The sequence below is a fragment of the Mercenaria mercenaria genome, chromosome 18, assembly GCF_021730395.1.
Source record: "Mercenaria mercenaria strain notata chromosome 18, MADL_Memer_1, whole genome shotgun sequence".
NCBI lineage: Eukaryota > Metazoa > Mollusca > Bivalvia > Venerida > Veneridae > Mercenaria > Mercenaria mercenaria.
In genome coordinates, this window is record NC_069378.1 from 20,240,377 (window position 1) to 20,247,362 (window position 6,986).

Here is a 6,986-nt window from a genome sequence, read left to right on the forward strand (position 1 = left end):
TGCTGTAAATTTTAACGATCTATAAACTGTACAGAACACTATTCAGGAATATTTTATTTTCTTTGAGTATGATAAGTTATGCCAGCCCTTTGAAAAGTATTACCCAATTCTAATTTTCACGCATGTGGGCGTAATACACTTACTTTCCTCGAAGAAGAGGGGGCATATTGCTTTGCACTTGCCGGTTGCGTCGGTCAGTCTGTCGGTAGAGCGGACGGTTTCTGCCACCACTTGACCCAGAATATTCAAACATTCATAGCATGATTAGGCTTATGAAGTATATGAACCCAATTGTTTTAGGATCAGTAGGTCAAAGGTCAAGGTCACAGGGGCCTGAACCTTGAAAAGGTTTTCCGCTTGACCCAGAACATCATATTTCGGCTTATAAAGTATATACATGTAACAACTGTCGCTTTCGGGACCAGTACCAGCAAGTCAAAGGTCAAGGTCAAAGGGGCCTGAACCTTGAAAAGGGTTTCTGCTCAATAACTTGAGAACCACTTGACCCTAAACCTACAAACTTGATAACATGATTGGGCTTATAAAGCGTATTGTCCTTACTGTTTTTTGGGTCAATATAGGTCAAACATAAAGACAACAGGGTCTGAACCTTGAAGAAGGGTTTCTGCTCAATAATTTGAGAACTGCTTGACCCAGGACCTTCAAACTTAATAGTATGATTGGGCTAGAATGGAGTAGAAGACCCATATAGTTCTGAGGATCAGTAAGTCGAAGTTAATGGTCACGGGGGCCTGAACCTTGAAAACAGTTTCTGCTCTATAACTTGAGAATCACTTGACCCAGAACCTTCAAACTTGATTGCACTATTTGGCTTATAAAGTAAACTACCCTACTGTTTTTGGATCAATATGTTGAAGGTCAAGGTCACAGGGCCTGAACCTTGAAAAAATGTTTCTGCTCAATAAAACAAGTGAATGAAGTATTGCCATGCAATACAAAGTCCGCTACTGGAAGGCACCTAATTTTCTCTACTGCAGTATAGCATAATGAACTGATATTTGTCAATGGTGTATAAACAATATTGTACTATATATACAGTATGTTATAAACAAAAGACATGGACTAAAATTGTATATATAAAACCCTATAGTTGTTTTCATGTAGCATTTTTGGCCGATTATCAAAATTTATAGTAAAAAAAAAAAAGAAATCCATAGAAGTCCACACAAACCTCTTTACCAGGTAGAGATAGGTCAAAATACACCTAAAAATTGGATGTAACATGCATGTTGTACTACAGAAAACTGGTCTCGATTTTTCCCTACGGCCTGTAATAAGTAAGTTACAATATAAGCTGTTTATAGTAATAACAAAGGGAAATAATTATAAAAAACGTGAGTGCCTCATGGTGGTGAACATTTGTGCCAACTTACATCAAAATCCCTCCATGCATAAAAAAGAAATGCTTCGGACAAAGTCATTCTTGAATTTGGCATTTGACCTCTAAGCGTGACCTTGACCTTAAACATAGGGACCTGGTTCTTGCGAACAACAATCTGTCTCATGATAGTGAACATTTATGCCAATTTACATCAAAATCCCTCTATGCATGAAGAAGAATTGTTCCAGACAAAGTCATTCTTGTATCTGACCTTTGGCATCTGTGTGTGACCTTGACCTTCGACCTAGGGACCAGGTTCTTGTGCATGACACTCCCTCTCATAGTGGTAAACATTTGTGCCAAGTGATATTCAAATCCTGTTTCCAGGACAAAGTTATATACCGGACAGGAAAAATGTCCCATTAACCTTTGATCTCCAAGTGTGACCTTGACCTTTAAGCTAGGGTTCTGGGTGTTGCGCATGACACATTGTTTCATCATGGGGAACATTTATGCCAAGTAATATTAAAATCCCTTGATGGATGTCAAGAGTTCTGGACCGAACAGGAAAAAAGCTCTGTTGACCTTTGACCTCAAATTGTGACTTTGACCTTTCAGCCAGGGGTCCGGGTTTTGCACTTCACACGTCGCCTCATTATGGGGAACATTTGTGCCAAGTAATATTAAAATCCCTTCATGGATGACAGAGTTATGGACCGGACACGAAACAGACCCTGTTCATGCCATGTAATCATTTGACTGCCAAGAGTGACCATGACCTTTGAGTTAGGGGTCTGAAAGTTGGGCATGACACATTGTCTTATTATGAGGTACATTTGTGCCAAGTAATGTTAAAATCCATTCATGGATGGCAGAGTTATGGACCGGACCGGAAAAAAGCCCAATTGACATTTGACCTCAAATTGTGACCTTGACCTTTAAGCTAGGGGTCCGGGTTTTGCGCATGACACGTCGTCTCATCATGGGGAACATTTGTGCCAAGTAATATTAAAATCCCTTCATGGTTATGGACCGGACACGACATTGCGGACGGACGGAATGACGGACGGACGGAAAAGCGCATTCCTATAGTCCCCAAACTGGTTTTCAACCAGTAGGGGACTAATAACTTAACCAGTAACCTTCAAACTTGATAGCATGATTGAGCTTATAAAGAAGATGACCCCTATTTCCATTGATGCCAGTAAGTCAAAGGTCAAGGTCACAGGGGACTGACCCTTGAAAACGGTTTCCCCCAAATAACTTGAAAACAACTTGACCCAGAATCTTCAGACTTGATAGCATGCTTGGGCTTACAAAGTAAATGATCCCTATTGTTTGTGGGGTCAGAATGTCAAAGGTCAAGGTCATAGGGGCCTGAGCATTGAAAACGGTAACCTGATAACCACTTTACCCAGACTTGATAACATGATTGCGTTTATGAAATAGATGACCCCTATTGTTTTCTAGATTAGATTAGTAAGTCAAAGGTCAAGGTCACAGGGGCCTCAGGTAAACGGTTTCTGCTAAATAACTCGGACTACTTGATTCAGAACCTTCAAACTTAATAGGCCTGACTAGCCTAAAGGAACCAGCGCGGAAGTCAACTGGTCTAGTTGGACGGATAGGGTTTTCACTTGGCGTGGCCACAGAGGTCTAAAATAAAAATTTTGTGCTGTTTTTTGTTTAAATTTCATTGTTTATGTATTTTTCACATTTTGATACATAAATTGTATTTGGTGAAGTGAAAGTGAATTTTAGTATGAGAAGCACTAGTACTACCAGGTCACAGCAATGAGATTTTGATGTGATTTTACATTATGCAGATTTGACAAAAGAAATCTCTCTAAGAAGATATATGACACGGCTTTTCTCTTCCTTTTATGTCCGTTTTTTTTATATAATTCTTTAAAATGAGGTAAGGATTGGGCCTAGCTATGTTAAACATTGTCAGTTTTATAAAAATTGCTTTGTGTATATTGCTCTGCATTGCTGCAAGTGCTCTTGTTTTTAGCTCACCTGTCACATAGTGACAAGGTGAGCTTTTGTAACCACCCTTCGTCCCTCGTCAGTCCGTCCGTCCGTCTCGTGCGTCCGTGCGTCAACAATTTCTTGTCTGAACGATAGTGGTTTCATTTATGATTTTATTTTAACCAAACTTGCACACAACTTGTATCACCATAAGATCTCGGTTCCTTTCTTGAACTGGCCAGATCTCATTGCAGGTTCCAGAGTTATGGCCCCTGAAAGGGCCAAAATTAGCTATTTTGACGTCTGCACAATAGCAGCTTTATTTATAATTTGATTTTTACCAAACTGGCACACAACTTGTATCACCATAAGATCTCAGTTCCTTTCTTGAACTGGTCAGATTCCATTATGGGTTCCAGAGTCATGGCCCCTGAAAGGGCCAGAATTAGCTATTTTGACCTTGTCTGCACAATAGCAGCTTCATTTATGATTTTATTTTAACCAAACTTGCACACAACTTGTATCACAATATGATCTTGGTTCCTTTCTTGAACTGGCCAGATTCCATTATGGGTTCCAGAGTGAGTGATGGCCCCTGAAAGGGCCAGAATTAGCTATTTTGACCTTGTCTGCACAATAGCAGCTTTATTTATGATTTGAATTTAATCAAACTTGCACAAAACTTGTGTCACCATAAGATCTCGGTTCCTTTCTTGAACCGGCCAGATCTCCTAATGGATAGACGGTAACAATCACACCTGAGGAAAGAATGAGCTAATGTTTCACAGGCAGTGGCTGACTACATATTTTCTGTAACTTCCATGTACAAGATCTGTCTCCTTTTTAAAAGAATATTAATTAATACAAATTAAGTTTACAATTTGTGGGTGTTGTAGCACTCTGATATCAATTCTTACTTTAAGTTCAAAATGTATGAACGAGTGCCCTTGATAAAGCTGGTTAATCTCTGGGATGGAATGAGCTTGCTGGACAGACAGTGACTGACCACAGTGTTTCTGTAATTTCCATGTTCAAACGCTGTGATAAATAGATAGATACTATCCCACATATAACAATAGAGAGAACAAAAGATTAGTCATATGTAAGAATGTCCGTCCGTCCGCCACACTTAATTTCCGATAAATAACTGGAGAACCAGTTGACCTAGAACCTTCAAAATTCATAGGCTGACAGGGCTTATAGAGTAGACGACCTCTATTGTTTTTGGGATCACTCCATCAACGGTCAAGGTCACAAGGACCTGTCTATGGAAAACCGTTTCTGATCAATAACTTGAGAACCACTTGACCAAGAAAATCGATACTTAATAGGATGATTGGACAAGCAGAGTAGATGATCCCTATTGATTTAGGGGTCACTCGATCAATGGTCAAAGCCACTGGGCCAGAACACGGAAAATCGTTTCCAATAAAGTGAGAACCACCAGGCCCAGAATGTTGAAACTTCGTGGGATGACTGGACATGCCGGGTAGATGACCTCTATTGCAGCAAACCTTCAGTGTCTCTTTGACTGTCGCTTCTGTCCCCTATTGACTTCTTGCCTATTACTACTAATTATATTGGGGGAGACGCGCTTTCTACAAAAGTACAACTGCATCTTTTAGTTAAGTTCACAATGCAGGAGTAAGAGTTTCAGAAAAACAGATATATTTATTTTACTTTGTTTTCTTCTGCTCTAACAAAATTTTTAACTGTACTTTCATGCAAAAGAATGTTTCAAAATGCATAATTTCATGTCCCATTTTAAACTTTTCTCCTTGTTTTAGGTTTATCACTATTTTTTAGTAAAATGTTTTCTTGCTATGGTCCTGATTTAAGTGCCTGTAACAAGATGGAATACAATGTAAAACTGTACATCGGTAAATCATCTGTTTAGTCATATTACAGTGAAATACAGTTCATCCTAAAATTGAAGGAAACACAGTTTTATTTTACTTTTTTCAATGAAATTGTCAAACTGTACGAGTGTAAGAGTAGCAGCATGCATTTAAAACATGTCTGATATAAAATGCTTTCTTTAAAATTGGTCAATCCATAATAAACATCGTTTTTGATTAACAAGAGCTGTCCGTAAGACAGCACGCTCGACTATTCTCAGTGCTTGACTCTTAATTAGAGCTTTGCCAGTAAAAACTTTATAAAATTTTAACAAAAAAATCTAGGGGTATAACTCAAAATTCAGTTATGGGGAATGTTTCTCTTGGTGCAGACTTTGATAGTGAATAACGATTTTAAGTTTTAAGTCAAAAGCTTTGATAGTAACAGTGATATTTGACTTTATCAAAAACTTTAACCAAAAAATTCTAAGTTAAAAAGAGGCATAACTCTGTCAAAATTCAAATAAGAGATATGAGGATTGTACTTTGATAGTAAGTAACTAGTTAAAGTTTAAGCTTTGATAATAACATAGATATTAGACTTTTTCAAAAACAAACTAAAAATTCTAAGTTAAAAAGGGGCATAACTCTGTCAAAATTTAAATCAGAGTTATGGGGATTGTTTCTATTGGTGTAGACCTTGATAGTATATAAATTTTTAAGTTTAAAGTCAATTGCTTTGATAATAAGAGATATTTGACTTTATCAAAAACTTTAACCAACGGCTCGGCAATGCCGACACTGGGGCTAGTGCAATAGCTCTACTTTTTCTTCGAAAAGTCGAGCTAAAAAGGTATGGTTTGCTGTTATGATCGAGTATGTAATCTAAGACAGACATACAGTCAAACTTTTTTCTTTCGAACTCAACAGGACAGGCTAATTTATTCAGTTTTTAGCAGTGTGAGCAGTAATATACAAAATGTACATATAATTTATACAAAGACTGTCTAGGGATCTGTCTATTATTTCGAGCAAAGAGCTGTATTCAAATTATACGAGTTCGAGCGAACAAACTATATTATTTACATATTTATATATTGTAACATTTACAGCTTCTGCTATACAAATAAGGTCTCCATTAAAGTCCCTGCATTATTTTAGGAGACATGTTAACCCAATATCATGCTGGACACAACTGATTTTGCCTTTGCGACCAGTGTAGATCATGATTAGCCTGCACATCTGTGCAGTCTGATCATGATCTGCACTGTTCGCCATTCAGTCTATATTTTTTGGTAAGCTTTCCTTTCAACAGTTAATGGCACTGTCCAAATTGAAAGATGGACAAGTTCATTATAGAAATTTAGCAGGGTAAGGGTTAAGTGTCCCTACAAGTTTACATAACTTTCTTTTTCCATTCATTTGAAATATTACAAATAGATATAGATATGAATATTTTAGTAAGCCATCCTTATTCATGGCTTTGTTGTTGAAATTAGAGGATTTAACATAAACATGTACAAAATGTACTTCTGCTTCAAAATTATACGAAGTATTAAATATGAATTATCATTTCCGTATGCAAATATGGATGCAGCCTTTGGTCCATATTTCAACATGTAAACAGTATGCAACATTTTAGAATGTGCAATAAATGAAGCATCTCTCCAGTATGAATGTTTAATATGAGCCAAAGTAGAATTTTCAGTCAAAATAACTTTAAATCAGCATGCATGATTAAAAATAAGCACCATATACTCAGTTCCAAAAGAAAGTGTGCACTTTTTAAGTTTAAATATTTCAAAAAATTCCGCGACGTTTTTGTTTCATTTTTT